At 42.4% G+C, this 18407-nt stretch overlaps 1 long non-coding RNA gene across 1 annotated transcript; it reads left to right on the plus strand.

The window, feature by feature from the left end:
* Window positions 1–8943: 8943 nt before the first annotated feature.
* On the plus strand, window positions 8944–15702 carry LOC140723987 (uncharacterized). Its single transcript, XR_012098020.1, has 4 exons — window positions 8944–9033; window positions 13071–13202; window positions 14851–14946; window positions 15289–15702. It is a non-coding gene; the product is annotated as an uncharacterized lncRNA (long non-coding RNA).
* The last annotated feature ends 2705 nt before the right edge of the window (window positions 15703–18407 follow it).

Here is an 18407-nt window from a genome sequence, read left to right on the forward strand (position 1 = left end):
ACTGAAAAATTGGAAATGTCACTCCACTCTGTAAGAAACAAGGAAGACAGCAGAAAGGAAATTATAGACAAGTTAGCCTGACCTCAGGGGTTGAGAAGATGTTGAAATCGCTTGTTAAGAATGAGGCTATGGAGTACTTGGTGACACAGGACACAATAGGACAAAGTCAGCATAGCTTCCTTAGGGGACAATCTTGCCTCACAAACCTGTTGGGATTGTTTGAGGAGATTACAAGCAGGACAGATAAAGAGGATGCAGTATATGTTGTATATTTGGACTTTCAGTAGGCCTTTGACAAGGTGCCACACATGAGGTTACTTAACAGGCTAAGAGCCTATGGTATTACAGGAAAGTTATTGGCATGGCTTATTGGTAGGAGGCAGCAAGTGGGAATGAAAGGATCCTTTTCTGATTGGCTGCCAGTGACTAGTAGTGTTCTGAAGAGGTCGATGCTGGTACCGATTCTTTTTATGCCATATATCAATGATTTAGGTGATGGAATAGATGACTTTGTTGCCAAGTTTGCAGATGATACAAAGGTTGGTGGAGGGGCAGGTAGTGTTGAGGAAACCGGAAGGCTGCAGAAGGACTTAGGCTCGGAGTATAGGCAAGAAAGTGAAAAATGAAATACAATGTTGGAAAATGCATGGTCATCCACTTTGGTAGAAGAAATAAGTGTGCAGACTATTTTCCAAGTGGGACAGAAAATCCAAAAATCTGAGATGCAACAGGACTTGGGAGTCCTTGTGCAGAACACCCGAAAGTTTAGCTTGCAGGTTGAGTCAGTGGTGAGGAAGGCAAATGCAATGCTAGTATTTATTTCAAGAGCTCTAGAATACAAGAGCAGGGATGTGATGCTGAGGCTTTATAAGCAGTGGTGAAGCTTCACCTTGAATATTATGAACAGTTTTGGACAATATGAACAATATCCCAGTGACTCCTCATCTAAGAAAGGTTGTGCTGGCATTGGGAGGGTTCAGAGGAAATTCATAAATATGATAACAGGAATGAATGTGTTAACATATGAGGAACATTTGGTGGCCCTGGGTCTTAGTCACTGGAACTTAGAATGTATCAGGGGTGATCTCATTGAAACCTTTTGATTGTTGAAAGAACTAGAGAGAGTAGATGTGGAACAGATTTTTCCCACGGTGGGAAAGTCGAGGACCAGAGGGACTCAGGATAGAGGGGCGTCCATTTAAAACAGAGATGCGGAGAAATTTCTTTGGCCAGAGGGCAGTGAATTTGTGGAATATGTTATGACAGACAGTTGTGGAAGCCAGGACATGGGATGTATTTAAGGCGGAGATTGAAAGGTTCTTGATTGAACATGGCATCAAAGGTTACGGGATGAATCTCGGGGAGTGGGGCTGAGAAGAGGAAGAAAGGACCAGCTGTGATTGAATGGTGGAGCAGACCTAATGGGCCAAATGGCCTAATTCTGCTCCTATGTCTAATTGTCTTCTGGTCTTATCACCTCCTGGTATGGCGACTCCAATGCGCATGATCAGAAAAAGGTGCAGAGGGTTGTAGACTCAACCAGATCCATCACAGGCTCAGCTCTCCCACCATCGAGAATATCTTCAAAAGGCAGTGTCTAAAGAAAGAGGCATCCATCGTTAAGGACCCTCACCATCTGGAACATTCCATCTTCTCATTACTAGCATAATGGAGGTACAGGAGCCTGAAGTCACATACCCAATGTTCTAGAAATGGCTTCTTCCCCTCCACCATCGATTTATGGATGGTCCATGAATCTATGAACTGTACTTTGTAATTCTTCTTTTGCACTATCCATCTATCTATTTATCTTCACAGAACAGTCACCCTCCACCAGGCTCTTCAGCTCACAATGGTGTGCTGAACCAATTAAATGAGTAATTAGACAAATGGCTAACTAAACTAGTCTCTCCTGCCTGCTCAATGTCCATATCCTTCCAATTTCCTCACATTCATGTGCCTTTCTAAATGTCTCTCAGAAATCTCTAATGTTTCTGCCACTACCACCACACAAGGCAGCACATTCCAGACACCCACCACTCTCTGTGTTTATTTTTAAATTTGCCCCCCATATCTGCTTTGAAATTACCCCCTCTCACCTTAAATGCATGACATCTGGTATTAGATATTTCGACCCTGGGAAAAAGTTATTGTCCATCTACTCCATCCATGCCTCTCTCAATCTTGTAAATCTCTATCAGATCTCAGATCATCCTCTGCCGTGCCTGAGAAAACAACCCAAATTTGTCCAACCTCTTGTGGTAGCACATGCCCTCGAATCCAGGCAACATCCTGGTAAACCTCTTCTGCACTCTCTCCAAAGGCTCGACATCCTTCCTGCATATACACCTGCCTGCATATCTGTTCCTCAATATCCCAGTGACTATTGTGAGTCTGGAGTACAATCCCATCAGAGTGACTCCTATTTTTTTTATTTCTGCCCATTTCCATTCAATGGATGGACCCTCCTTTATGTCCCCTTTGAGTTCAGCTATGATACTGTACCTGATCAGTTGTGCAACCCTTCCTCTTTTATATCCCTCTCTGTCTTTCCTAAAACATTGAAACCCTGGGATATTAAGCACACATTCCTGTCCCACTCTTGACCAAGTCTCTGTAATGGCCACAACACCACAGTTCCATGTACTGATCCATGCTAAAAGTTCATCCCCTTTACCCGTAATACACCTAGCATTAAAATACACACATTTCACACTGTCCATCCTATTCCTGCCCTGACTAACATGTGGCACCGGGAGTAATCCAGAGATGACTACTTTGGTGGTCCTGCTCTTCCGCCTCTTCTCTAACTTCCTACACTCACTGTGCAGGATCTCTTCAGTTATTGTGACTGTAGTGATTGTTCACATCTTGCACTATACTGCTGAAACAAAACAACAAATGCCATAACATGTCAGTGAAAATAAAACTGACTCTGATTCTAGAGGGAGAAATACAGGCAGATTCAATTACAAAGCTTAAAAAAATCATTTGGACAAGCTGCTTGGACAGAACAGGTATTGAGGAATACAGACCTAACATGGACAATTAGAATTAGTACGGGTAGGCATCATGATCAACATGGATGACATGGGCAAGAGGCCTGTTTCTGAGCGATATGATTCCAAGAAATCTCATTTATCCAGGCTTCTCATTAAATTACTTCAACAGCACCTTCTGAGCTAGTTATACCGCCCAGAAGAACAAACACAAGATTAAGCACAAATAAAGTCTTGTATCCAGCTAATTTCGTGGTATCACCCCTTACCTCAGATTCATAGGGTGGGAAACTTTGCCCCTGGCTGAATGGTCGGGACCTTCTCAAAATCCCATTCCGTGTTTGGTACTCTCCTGATTTGATCGAGAGTGAAATTTACTGAGGATCTGCAAACTTCTGAACAAACTTAATCAGTTGTCAGAATTGACCCAGGACTTCTGCCCACCAGCCCGGAGTTTTTGCGCATAATCAACCTTGGTCGCCTGACCGTACATGCGCCATTTGCGGTCTGCCAAGTTTTCAGCTCTCTGGGGAGGTTGTCTCACCCCTGTCAGTTGTCAGCAATGTCCTATCGGCCAATGAGTTTCCTGTCCGAATCGCTTAACTTCCTTCTCGTTACAACTCGGTTGCTAGCACTTGCAAGAGGCCCAGGAATACAAAGACTTGCATAACCGCATAAGATTTGTGTGAATAGATGCATTCAAAGGCGGGTGGGGTGGATTAAAGTCGTCCCCCGCTCTCACACATGGAATTGGATGGCCAATACTACTGGGTCCAGGACATAATTGATGGGGTCCCCGCTCCCGAAATCCAAATCAAAACACATCGGATTTAAATCCCGCCTGAAAGATCCTGCGACAATTGCCTATAAAGCAATATTTCTCTGTACAACATGTTTGTAACGAGCACAAGTGGGTGCCATAGTATACTAAACCTGTAACTTCCTTGTTTTTTCTGCTCTGCAGGGACCACCCCTGGTTCAGAGAAAAAGAAACAGAAAGTATTAAATATATATAAAATGCTAACAAGTGACAAAAAGGCATTAGTAGAAAAGTATAGTAGGAGCCAATAACTCGAATCAATGTTGCAGCTTTCAACAAGTTATTCGTGATTATGTCCTTCGTAACTAGTTGCAGAACTTTCTGTGACTCCAGCGTTGGGATTACTGTTGCATACCTGTCACGCTCTCTTTGTTGAATTGGTTCCTAAAGTCCAGTGGCTATCAAAGTATGAAGAGTAAATCACCCTTAATCATATATGTGTTACTGTAAAGACAAATCTTTCGGCGTTGATGAATTCTCTGATTGAATTTAAGCGTAATGCGTTGCAGAACAGTTCTCTCTCTCTCTCTCTCTCTCTCTCTCTCTCTCTCTCTCTCTCTCTCTCTCTCTCTCTCTCTCTCTCTCTCTCTCTCTCTCTCTCTCTCTCTCTCTCTCTCGTGTAGTGACTTTATAACATAATTTTATTGGTAATGTTTTGCAGACCGCAACAAAATGATGGACAGCAACTCAGGTATGGCGATTAAAATGCGGAGTTGGGGGGGGTGGGGAGGTGTGGGGGTGACGGGCGAGCGTGAGAAGTCAATTCGAAGTGGAATAGCACGTCACAACTCAAGGATCAGCATTCAGTGGTGGACGAAGAAGTTAAAAGAACGCAATCAGTAGTTATACCACATTCATATTGTAGGTGTAGGGCGTCATTTTGAAAGTTCTCAAATGATCTCCGTCTGCCCTAGTCTTCCATGCTCTGCAAGAGTTTCTGTATTACTGTAACACTGAACTTCGAAATGCTCATTTCACTGTTTTAACCTGGTAGTCATTTATTCAACCTTTGCACTCTTGGCTGTTGACATTCCCTGCATAATTCTCAAAAATGTGCCATCTTTCTGTTTCCAAACTACTATTTAATATCTCTTCTCTTCGGGTCTGCTTCAGTTGCTGGCGGAGAATCTCTAATACTCTCACACAGCAGTTGTTGAGTTAATTGGTGATGGTAAATTGTCATCTGATTGGGTTAAGGTTAATTTGGGGGTTGCTAGGCTGCGCAGTTTGAAGGGTCGGCAGGGCCTACTCTGAGCTTTATCTCAAGCAATCTACAATAGAATGTATATCATCTTCTTTTACCCAATTATACTTTGTCCTTTCACAAACAAGAGAAACTGCAGATGTTGGGAATCTGAGCAATGATTTCAGGCTGAGGCCTTTCAGCAGAACTTTTCCATAGATGCTGCCTGTCCTGCTGAATTCCTCCAGCATTCTGTGTGTGTGGTTTTGAAATTTCCATGTTTATCATAAAGCTTTTTGCTATACTTTCTTACATTGTGAGGATTGTTATAATGAACCACCTAAAACAGAATTGATGTTATTTGGGTATTAAACAACTTTTCCATTTTCTTCCTGTTTTTATTACAGGTAAACATTTTGTTGGATTGAAAAATCAGGGGGCCACGTGTTACCTGAACACATTACTTCAAACATGGTTCATGACCCAGGAAGTTAAAGAATGCATTACCAGGTAGGATTGAGAATTGCATAATGGCTTCTCTATTTTATATAGAAATATTGTGTATAAAGGTACTTCAGTAAGAAACATTTAGAGGGATATTAGCTGAACAAAGGCAAATTGAACTAGCTTAGATGTGAAACTTGGTCAATACAGACCAGTTAGGCCAAAGATGCCATTTCTACACTGGTGTACACTATGTTTTGGGGAAAATAAATATCCAGATTGTTAAAAAGCTTAGAACTTAAAAGTTGGAGAAGAACATTTATTTGGAATGGGGAATGCAACCCAGATAACTGTAAGTAAGGGATTACCAGGGGAAGGAATGTAATGGTGATACCTGCAAGTTCAGTACTTTTATTCAAGAGTAAGACAAGTACAGAACATGTCGGAAATAGTCAGGGGAGGCAAATAGGAGTTCACGGTTTACAGCAGCAGCAGTTTTTATTGCTTATTGATTATACAGTCATGATTGATTAACTCAATTCTAAATATTATGGAGGACTTGGGGAAAGTAACAATTATTCTGTTGGTACAGGGACATTTCAAAATTAAAATGTGCATCAAATTGATATTTGTGGTGGCCACATTATTGGGGAAAATTTTCTGAGTTCAATGATTTTTCGGAAGACATTGGTAAAATCATCATCGTGAATTTGTAAAGGGAAAATCACATTAAAATAATTGGTTATTTTTATCAATTGGGTAGCACATAATATGGATCAAAGTAAATTTATGACCAATATACATGTATGTCACCAGATACAACCCTGATTCATTTTCTTGCAGGTAAACTCAATAAATTCAATAACTATAATACAATCAGTTAAAGACTGCAACCAACAGGGCAGACAACCAGTGTGCAAAAGGCACAATCAGTACAAATTCAAAAGAAAATAGAAAAGAGAAAAATAATAAATATTTGATAAATATGGAGTCCTTGAAAGTGATTCAAGAGGTTGTGGGTACAGTTCAGTGATGGGCAAGTGAAGATGAGAGAAGTTATCCTCTGGTTCAAGAGCTGATGGTTGAAGGGTAATAACTGTTCCTGAACCTGGCTGTGTGAGTCTTTGCATTCCTGTATCTTCCTGATGGCAACAGGAGCAGAGAGCATGTCCTGGGTGTGGGGGTTCCTGATCATGGATGCAGCTTCCCTGCGACAGAACTCCATGTAGATGTGCTCACTGGCAAGGAGGGTTTTACCCATGATGGACTGGGTTGAATCCTCTACATTTTTATTGGATTTTCAGTGCAATGGCATTGGTGTTTCCATACCAGGCCATGATGCAGCCAGTCAATAAACTCTCCACTACACAGCTACAGAGGTTGGCTAGAGTTTTAGATGTCATCCGCAATCTTCGTAGAGGTGCTGCCATGCTCTCTTCATAATTGCACTGAAATGCTGGGCCCAGGATAGAACCTCGGAAATGATAGCACTGCGGAGTTTAAAGTTGCTGACCCTCTCAGAGGTTTTAAGCGATGTAAAATTTCACTGTTTCATATTTTTTGCAGCTCCAAAGAACTAGATTCACTAATTTGCGAGTTGCGTTCCCTGTTTGAACGATTATCAAATGGGAATGAACGGTCCTTGAGCACAGAACAGTTGACCTCCCAATTGAATTTGAATGGTAAGCAATAGACACATCCATGCTTTCATTAGTTAGCAGTATGCCAGTGTACTGATTTAAAGAAAGTTTCTCAAATCCATAGCATTCTGCTGCTTGATATATTTATGATTGAACTCTTCCGTAGTTGGTGTCAGTTTTGTGGACTTACAAAAGAAAGGCAATTCGATGAACTAAAAATTGTTTCAAACTCCATATGCTCAGCGAGTATATGTGTAAATTAGCTTGGAGTTCCAGTTACTCATCAGGGTTGAAATAATAGGGTGGCACAGAGGTTAAGTTACCAGAGATCTGGTCTCACCATCCAGAGAGCTGAGTTCAAATCCAATTGCAATATTTATTTTAAAATTTAAACTGCAGAATTTCTTATGGTATTTATCGAGATTTGCAACTGTTAGCTGGCCGAGTTGGGTATTAAGCAAAAGGTGAGATCAGTATAACATCTCCAGTCTGAGTGACAGAATTACCATTAGTCCCAGAAGTTTCCTGCTGGGCTTCAGCAAGACCAGACAGAAAGTGGTGGAAGGGAGGAAGGGAGGATGTGCACAAGGAGTCCGGCCAGGATGCCCGTAAACCAGAAATTTACCAGTGGTACATAATGTAATAATTGTTGTCCAGACACTCAGTGAGGGAGTCACTGAACAAATAAATAAAAAAAATGGGATTTGTGTTGTTATGCCTGTGGCCCCCTCCGTTTTGAGAATCGCAGGATCGCTATTGATTCGAGTCAGGAGACCCAGGAAATGAGAGAGAGACACGCAGATTCCTCAATGTGTGGAATGTGTCCTGGGCCTCCGAGATACAAAGCCACGGAACAGGTCATTGTCTTTTGGAGACGGAATTGTGTATTGAATACTGTACGACTCATCGAAGTCCCCCCCAGGCAATGAACCGAGGGGGGTTGGTGGAGGGATTGCATCATTCCAACCTGATTGACATCTGAGACCCTGTGAGTCAGGATAAAAGAGGGTCTGAGGAACAGCCCCTCAGACGCACCACAAGAAATGCTAGAACTCCTGTAACAGCGTAATAGCGAAAGCCGGTGGAAAAGCCCACGTGCGTCCTGTTCCATTTGCCTCGGAATTGGTGGGCCTCTACCACGGAAGCACGGCTTTAGCTAACCACAAAGGGGAAATCAGCCCCCAATGACTCTCGAAGGATTGACATCATAAAAGGAATGGGCAAGTTAAACCTCCGTCTCTCTCTCTCTCCAACCAAAAAGCTGCAGCTTGAATGAACTTGAGTGACTTTTATATTTCCATCGGACAATACATTATCCCCTAGACAACGATAGAGCTATTTCTTATTGATTATTATTATACCCGCGCTTTTAGATTTAGTATTGATGACGTATATTATATGTATGTTTGCATTGATATTATTTTTGTGTATTTTTATCAATAAATACCTTTAAAAATAGTACCATCAGACTTCAACGGACCTCTCTATCTTTGCTGGTAAGTGACCCAGTTACGGGGTACGTAACAGTGTAAATGGGTGGTTGGTGCAGACTTGATGTACTGAAAGGATTTCTGCAAATACGTAGCAAATATTTCAAGTTGATGATTTATCATCAAAATCTGATGGAAGGTCGTCAACCTGAAACATTGGCTCTACTTTTCTCCCTCCAGGGAGGCTGTTTGACCCGCCAAATGCCTCTATCATTTTCAATTAATTACTTCAAATTCATACATCTGCAATTTATATTATAAAATTAATAATCACAGAACATTAACTGGGAAATCGATGCTAATATAAGCAACTATATTATTTGAACTTGTATGCTTACTTTAACATTTTTTTAATCCATTCTGTGAAGTTTACAAACAAAGAGATATAGAGGAATGTTTTCGCAGTCTGGTGAATGAGCTGAATAGCAAAATGCATCAGGAGCATAATATTCTGAAGGTAGAATTGATCTGTTGTGATACTGATAATCGATTTGTTTTTAAAATGTGCCTTGGTTTACCTGTAATTCGATCTGTACTTTTTCATTTTCCTTTTTCCTCCTTTAGCATTATTTCTATACCAGTACCTGTCATTCTTTACAACCTGCTTCCTTAAATGTTCCTTCAACTGTTTGCTCGATCTTCAGTTGATCACCCATTCTTCCATAGTCTAGCACATACTGTAAATCATTTTTGATTGTTTTAAAATCCCAGGTAAGATGTGAAGCCAAATGGTTGAGTCATCTACAATAACAGCCTTGAAAAGATGGTGGGACAAGTAGATGGAAAGGTTTAGAAGTATGTTGGTCAAATACTTGCAAATTGGTTTAGCTTGAATGGACATATTGGTCAGCATGGATCGATTGGGCCAAAGGGCCTGTTTCAGTGCTATATGACTCTGTGTCCAATGAACGATTTGTATTGCACTCATAAACTGTTTTTTATTGATGCCTTTCTGCCATCGTTACAATTCATTCACTGATCTGGTCTTACTCTGCCAGAGCCTCTGGTTATGACCATTCATGCACTGACCTTGCAGTGAGTCACCCACCTTTATGGCCTCCTCTCCTTCAGTCAGCACAAATTTTGATCTCAAGCACACACAATGGACACAGAGTGTCTGACATTCCTCAAGGTTAACCACACCACCTTTGCACAGTGAAATGTTCTGTCGCTAAAAAGTGCTGAGAAAGATGGAGGAAGGAAACACAGGCAATTGATTGATAATTATCTATCACTATACCTTTATCACCTTTGATCACTTTTGTTGTGTTCCTGATGAAAAATTATGCTCCTCTTCACCACATTAATTCAATGTCTTATGCTGTACTCCTGAAAAAACACCAATATTTATCCCATCAGACATCTTTATAAGGCAGCTATACGATTCAGATTCAGATTCAGTTTATTGTCATTTATAAACCATAAATACAATGCAGTTAAAAAATGAGACAACGTTCTCCGGAATGATATCACGCAAAAGCACGAAACAGACCACACAAGAAAAACCACATAACATTCGGTAATCCCCAATCCAGAGTCTGGAGAGGCTGCTGCATATCGATATCACGTTCCCCGGAAAGGAACTACAAACCCATCAGACAAATCTAAGCTACAAGACATACACAAAACCACATAGTTACATACAGTTATAGTTAACATATAGTTTCAACAGTGCAGACAATACCATAATTGATAAAAGACTAACTGACATAGACCACATAATTATAACACATAGTTTCAACAGTGCAAAGCAATACTGTAATCTGATAAAGAGCAGTCCATGGCACGGTTTAGAAGAAAGTCTCAAAGTCCCGACAGCCCATCATCTCACACAGATGGTAGAAGGAAAAAAAACTCTTCCTGCCATGAACCTCCAGCGCCACAGCTTGCTGATACAGCACTCTGGGAGATCCGACTACAGCCAACTCCGAGTCCGTCCGAAAACTTCGAGCCTCCGACCAGCCCTCCAACACCAAGCACCGAGCACCATCTCTGCCGAGCACTTCGACCCCGGCACTGGCCGCCAAGCAAAAGGCAAAGCCGAGGATTCGGGGCTTTCCTCCCAGAGATCTTTCCGATCGCACAGTAGCAGTGGCAGCGAAACAGGCATTTCAAAAGTTCCACCAGATGTTCCTCCGTGCTTCACACGTCCATCTCCATCAAATCAGGATTGTACACGGACCCTACTTACAGATAACAGATATTCATTCCTGGAGTGGCCGCTGCGCGCTGCGTCGTGCCGGCATGATTGAACCAAGGTGAATTCTCACATTAGTCAATGTTTCAAGTCTGTAAGTATTGATAGGCCATGAATTCTTTAGAGAATACGGTGTGGCTAGCCACAGCTCAATCACCATCTATAAATTCACTGATGACACACCTATTGTTGGCAGAATCTCAGATGGCAATAAGATTATGGGAGTGAGATAGAGCCTGGTATAGGCTGGTTGAGTGGTGTAGCAACAACTATCTTGGACTTAATGTCAGAAAGACCAGGAAATTTATTGTGGACTTCAGGAAAGGGAAGTTAGGAGAACACATCTCAGCGTCAGAAGTGAAAAGGGTGAGTGGCTTCAAGCTCCTGAACTCCAGCATCTCAGAGGATCTATACCGGGCCCCACACATTGATACAATCATGAAGAAGGCTGCAGAGTTTGAGGATGTCTGATATGTCACCAAAGCCTCTAGCAAATTTCTGCATATGTACTGGGGAAAGCATTCTGACTGGTTCCATTGCCACCTGGTGTGGAGGCTCCAAGGTGCAGGATGAAAAGGGGCTGCAGAGGGTTGTAAACTCAGCCAGCTCCATCACGGGCACAAGCCTCCCACCATCATGGACATCTTCAACAGGTGGTGCTTCATGAAGGCAGCATCCATCATTCAGGACTCTCACCATCTAGGACATGGGGAGGAGGTACAAGAGCCTGAAGACCACACTCAGAGCTTTAGATGCACCTTCTAGAAAAAACAATCCTCAAGAGGGATCAGAAGTGGAGAGAGTGAGCAATTTCAAGTTCCTGGCTGTCAGTATCTCTGAGACCTAGCCAGAACACAAAACATTGATGCAGGTATAAAGAAGGCAAGCAGCAGCTATATTTCCTTAGGAGTTTGAGGAGCTTTGGTTTGTCAACTAAAACAGTGGAAAATTACAAATGCATTCAGACTGGCTGCATCATCATCTGATGGAGTGCGGTGCTACTGCACAAGATCAAAATATGTTGCAGAAAGGTGGAAAATTAGTCAACTCCATCAAGAGTGTTAGCCTCTGTAGTATCCAAGACGCCTTCAAGGAGCACCTTAGGAAGGTGGCATCCATCATTAATGATATATGTACTGTAATTCAGAGTGTTTTCACCATATTTATTTGACATGTATTTCATTGTCCTGTTGCTGTAAAGTTAACAAATTTCATGGCATATGCCAGTGATATTAAATCAGATTCTGATTCCCCTCTCCCATCAGATTTCTGAACAATCAGTAAACTCATGATCACAACTTCACAATTGCTCTTTTCTACAGTTCATTTATTTATTGTACACAGTAGGCAGTCGTCAGTCCCGGGGGGTCATGGGTTTGCATCTCTGGTGGACTGTGTCCTCTCCAGGGTGCAAGCCTGGGCAGGAAGATTTGAGGAACTCGCTGTTGCCCATGTAGCAGGATCCCCTCTCCACATCACTGATGTAGAACAAGGGAAGGGCAAGCCCCGATACAGCTTGGGATCGTGTCGTCACAGAGGTTGTCAGGGTGAAGTTGTATACAACATCAAACTGCCTTAGGGACCCCGGCTCCTGATTTCTTCCTCGGGGTTTACTCCCGAAGCCTTTCCCATTGGTGGGTATGGCCGCAAGGCAGCAGGGTTTTAAAATCAGAATCCTCCTCTCCAAGGCGGGCAGCTGTCCAAGGCTGATGAGCTCCACCTGCCCAAAGCAGGTGCTAGTGGCCCGCCTTTGCCCCTTCTCTTGTCAGTAGAAACTGGTCTGCCCGGTCTATGTGAAGGGCAAGAGTTGGACTTGGTTTTCAGAGTCTGTTAGAGTCACATGCCATCTGGAACACATTATAGGCAGTGGGAGCTTATCCCCACTGCCAACTCTGCTATGACAACCTTAGGAATGTATTTATTGTACATTATGGGAATTTTTGCAGCTTGTACTGTACTGCTGCCTAACCAGCAAATTTCACAACACGTATCAGTGATAATTAACCTGATTGTGATTCATGAGAGCAATGATTCCAGTGTCAGGGGGAGAACGATGGCCGGTCACTTCCTCCTTGTGCCACACTCCATTTGAAGCTAAACAAGAGCAGCCAATTAGTGTTGTTGCCAAGGTATCATATTCATGTGGTGTTCATCCCTTAAGGATATTTATTGTACACCTTAATCAAACAAATGAGGAATCAGAATTTTTGAGAGCAATTTATAAAGTATCAGTGTTCTTGTACTAAGTTCTAACTGATGGATCACAGGCTCAGTTCTCATTGAGTTATGTCTTGTAGATTTATCAGGTCACCATGGTTAACTCACTGAAGTGTTTAAAATGCACAAAATCCATGGATGAAGACACAGTTTTCCTGGATATACCTCTATCTGTTTGCTCGGCTAATGCTGCAGAAAAGTTTGATTCCATGGTAAGTTAAAAAAATACAAGGAAAATAAGTTAAACTTTTTTAAAAATTAGAGCAATTGATTACTTTCCTGCAGTGTGTTTGACATCACATTTTATGTTGGTTTCATGAAGATGAATCTGGACAATTTACAAATTAACTATCCATTGTTTCACAATGATAATTCGCAATAACTGATGTTTAAAACGGTGTCAAATCTTTAGACTTCTACTTTTGTAAATTCAAGAAGGATGGGATTGTTAACATGAGGAACTTTGGAAGCCATGATAGAGTAGCAGTTTGTGCGATGCTCTTACAACCCAGGACGTTCTCGTGTTTGGAGTGAATTTTTGACGCCGTTCTATAAAAGTTTATACATTCTCCCCGTGGATTGCACGGGTTTTCTCCTTTGACTCCCACAGTCTCTATTGTACGAGCTAGTAGTTTAATTGCTCATTGTAAATTGTCCTGTGATGAAGCTGGGGTTAATTGGGGTTGTGGGTTTGCTGGGTCAGAGTGGCTCGAAGGGGCAGAGAGGCCGACTCCACACTGTATTGCTAATTAACTAACTGACTGACCACCTGTATTGTTTCTTATCTCAAAACATGAAATACTTCATCCAAAAGGAAGAGAGTAAATTATCAAAAAACTTAAGGACATCTCATCTCTTTTGACTTCAGGAAGATCTTGCATATTCATTCTTTTTTAAATTCAGTTTTGGCCAAATATTGAGAAATCAGTTTGGTAGTTTTGTCTACAATTTGGCAAGTTGATGGTCTCACCTTGACTGCATTCCAGCATAGAACCAATCCTGGAGAGTAGTGTCTGAACTGGAGTTTCCCCACCAGGTATGATGGAAAAACTGATCACTGACCTGCACCAGGTTAGACTTCAGACAAGCCTAAAGATATAGAGTTACATTTTAGTAAAAAGGGAGATCTCTGAGAGTTATATAAGCATGATTAATTGTCAACTTCAAATTTTTTAATTATTTTAACTTTTAATAATTTATGATTAATTTCTAAAATGATCACTTGTAATAGATTTCTTGTTGACTAATAGTTTTTAACTGTAACTGTCTGTGAAATTCAAAGTATTTTCACACATTTAGCAGCCTGGTATGTTAAGTTTACAGATAACGATTGTGCCACACGTGGGGCTTGTATTGGTCACCTCCAACAAGAGAGGCCAACCATCTCGTCTTTCTATCCAGTGGTATTGCCATTGACAATTTGCCTATTATTAATATAGTAGGTTTTAGCATTGAGTAGAAGGTCTATTTGTTCAGTATTTGCCAGTTACAGCATGCATTGAAGCCCATACTACAGGGGACTAAGTGTTTTAGAATTGCAACACCATGGCGACCCTACTGCAGCTCAGGTAGCAGAATTTGGATTTCAGTTCTGATTACATCCGTAAGATATTTGTACATCCTTCCTGTGAGTCTGTGGGATTCCTCCGGGTGCTCCGGTTTCCTTCACATCCCAAAGGTATTCTGGATAGTAGGTTAACTGGTCATGGTAAATTATCCTCTGATCAGGCGAGGGTTAAACAGGTGGGTTGCCTGGTGGTGCAGCTCATTGGGCCGGAGGGGCCTGTTTCGAGCTGTATCTCTAAACAAAATGGACATGATCTGGTACCTTCTCTCTATCCTGTTCCTTTCCTCTTAAAGGAAAAGAGTCTTGAACAGTTTTTGAAGGAGGAAAGAATGGAAGGTGACAACAAGCGTTATTGTAACAACTGTGATATGAAGACTGAAACATCATCAGTAAGTATTCCAATCAGTCATCCTGGTATTTCTGTAATTCTTCATGCTGCAAATCAGAGGAGCAATAGAAGCAGCTGAATGGTAAAAATAATATTTTTTCATGGACAAGATCTCCTTGAGCCCTTTAGTACGGCCAGATGTCAGTGCAATGTCTCCACTGGTGAGACGTGTCAAGTACATACAATGTGGAATTCCATATGAAGTGTATTCACATGAGGATTTACAACACGGAGAGTGAATGGCTGCAACATTTGAAATGTATAGCAAAGAGATCTGCTAATCTTCAGCTTTGCATTGATGAAACAGGAAAAGTAAAACTCATCTCTACCTTACATTTTTCAGAGATACTATTTTAAGCACTTGCCACAAATTCTTACATTTCAACTGAAGCGCTTTGAATTCGATTACAACTACATGGCATTTCAGAAAATTACAGATTGCATTACCTTTCCACTTGATTTGAAATTTACAAGATCTCAGGTAACATTTTTGTCATTAGTAACAATATTGCAGTTTAAAATAATATTGAATTTTAAATTGTGGTGCATTCCAGAATGTTGTAATTTGCATGATTCATTTTCAGTATGATTAACTCTCTCGTAACTACGCCCCTCCCTCACCTGAAACCACCACGGTGGGCTTCACAGCTGAACAGGTGAGAAGACAGCTGAAACGTCTCCATCCAAGCAAGGCTGCAGGCCCGGATGGTGTCAGCCCCAGGGTGCTCAGAGCCTGTGCCCCCCAGCTATGTGGAGTACTTCACCATGTCTTCAACCTGAGCCTGAGTCTCCAGAGGGTTCCTGTGCTGTGGAAGACATCCTGCCTTGTTCCTGTACCAAAGACGCCGCGCCTCAGTGGCTCCAATGACTACAGACCGGTGGCATTGACCTCCCACATCATGAAGACCCTGGAGAGACGTGTTCTAGAGCAGCTCCGGCCTATGGTTAGGCCACACTTAGACCCCCTCCAGTTCACCTATCAGCCCCGACTAGGAGTTGAGGATGCCATCGTCTACCTGCTGAACCATGTCTATGCCCACCTGGACAAGCCGGTGAGCACTGTGAGAGTCATGTTTTTTGACTTCTCCAGTGTGTTCAACACCATCCGCCCTGCTCTGCTGGGTGAGAAGCTGACAGTGATGCAGGTGGATGCTTCCCTGGTGTCATGGATTATTGATTACCTGACTGGCAGACCACAGTACGTGTGCTTGCAACACTGTGTGTCAGACAGAGTGGTCAGCAGCACTGGGGCTCCACAGGGGACTGTCCAGTCTCCCTTTCTCTTCACCATCTACACCTCGGACTTCAACTACAACACAGAGTCTTGCCATCTTCAGAAGTTTTCCGATGACTCTGCCATAGTTGGATGCATCAGCAAGGGAAATGAGGCTGAGTACAGGGCTACGGTGGGAAACTTTGGCACATGGTGTGAGCAGAATCATCTGCAGCTTAATGTGAAAAAGACTAAGGAGCTGGTGGTGGACCTGAGGAGGGCTAAGGCACCGGTGACCCCTGTTTCCATCCAAGGGGTCCGTGTGGACATAGTGGAGGATTACAATTACCTGGGGATACGAATAGACAGTAAACTGGACTGGTCAAAGAACACTGAGGCTGTCTACAAGAAGGGTCAGAGCCGTCTCTATTTCCAGAGGAGAATGAGGTCCTTTAACATCTGCCGGATGATGCTGAGGATGTTCTATGAGGCTGTGGTGGCCAGTGCTGTCATGTTTACTGTTGTGTGCTGGGGCAGCAGGCTGAAGGTAGCAGACACCAACAGAATCAACAAACTCATTCATAAGGCCAGTGATGTTGTGGGGCTGGAACTGGACTCTCTGACGGTGGTGTCTTTAAAGAGGATGCTGTCCAAGTTGCATGCCATCTTGGACAATGACTCTCATCTACTCCATAATGTACTGGTTAGGCACGGGGTACATTCAGCCAGAGACTCATTCCACCGAGATGTAACACTGAGCGTCATAGGAAGTCATTCCTACCTGTGGCCATCAAACTTCACAACTCCTCCCTTGGAGTGTCAGACATCCTGAGCCAATAGGCTGGTCCTGGACTTATTTCTACGGCATGATTAACTTATTATTATTTAATTATTTATGGTTTTATATTGCTATATTTCTTCACTATTCTTGGTTGGTGCGGCTGTAACGAAATGTATGTCCTGCACAAAGGGGATGGGTCACACATGAACCCAAGGGGGACCAATATTCTCATGGGCAGGTTTGTTAGAGCCCGTGGTGTTACAGGAAAGTTATTAGCTGGTTAGTACATTAGCTGATTGGTTGGAGGCAACAACCGGGGAAATAAAGGATCCTTTACTGGTTGGCAGTCAGTAACTAGAGGTGTTCTGGAAGGGTCAGTGTTGGAACCACTTCTTTTTATGCTGTATGTCAATGATTTAGATGATGGACTAGATGGCTTTGCTGCCAAGTTTGCAGACGATATGAAAATTGGTGGAGGGGCAGGTAGTTTTGAGGAAGCAGGAAGACTACAGAAGGACTTGGGTTTGGAAAATAGGCAAGAAAGTGGCAAATGAAACACAACGTTGAAAAATGCACGGTCATGTATTTTGTTAGAAGAAATAAATGAGCAGACTATTTTCTAAATGGGGAGAAAATCCAAAAATCTGAGATGCAAAGGGACTTCGGAGTCCGTGTGCAGAACACCCTAAAGGTTAGCTTACAGGTTGAGTTGTGGGGAGGAAGGCAAATGCAATGCTAGCACTCATTTCAAGAGATCTAGAATACAAGAGCAGGGATGTGATGGTGAGGTTTTATAAGGCACTGCTGAGGCCTCACCTTGAATATTGTGACCAGTTTTGGGCTCCTTACATAAGAAGAGATGTGCTGGCATTAGAAAGGGTTCAGAGGAGATTCACAAGGATGATTCTGGGTAAAAAAAGGGTTATCATATGAGGAACATTTGATGGCTCTGGGTCTGTACTTACTGGAATTTAGAATGGATGAGGGCTGATCCCATTGAAACTTCTTGAAAGTTGAAAGGCCTAGACAAAGTAGATGTGGAATGGATGTTTCCCCATGGTGGGGGAGTCTAGGACAAGCGGGCACTGCCTTAGGATGGAGGGGTGTCCATTTAAAACAGAGATGTGGAGAAATTTCTTTAGCCAGAGTTAATGAATTTGTGGAATTTGTTACCACAGGCAGCTGTGGAGGCCAGTTTGTTGATTGTATTTAAGGCGGAGATTGACAGGTTCTTGATTGGACTTGGTGTCAAAGGTTATTGGGAGAAGGCCGAGGTGGGGAAAATAGAACAGTCATGATTGAATGGCCAAGTAGACTTGATGGGCCAAATGCTTTAATTCTGCTCCTATGTCTTATTGTCTTATGGTCTTATCACCTGCTGGTATGGAGGTTCCAATGCACATGATTGGAAAAAGGTGCAGAGAGTTGTAAACTCAACCAGATCCATCACAGGCTCAGCCCTCCCACC

The sequence above is a fragment of the Hemitrygon akajei genome, chromosome 3 (assembly GCF_048418815.1).
Source record: "Hemitrygon akajei chromosome 3, sHemAka1.3, whole genome shotgun sequence".
Classification (NCBI taxonomy): domain Eukaryota; kingdom Metazoa; phylum Chordata; class Chondrichthyes; order Myliobatiformes; family Dasyatidae; genus Hemitrygon; species Hemitrygon akajei.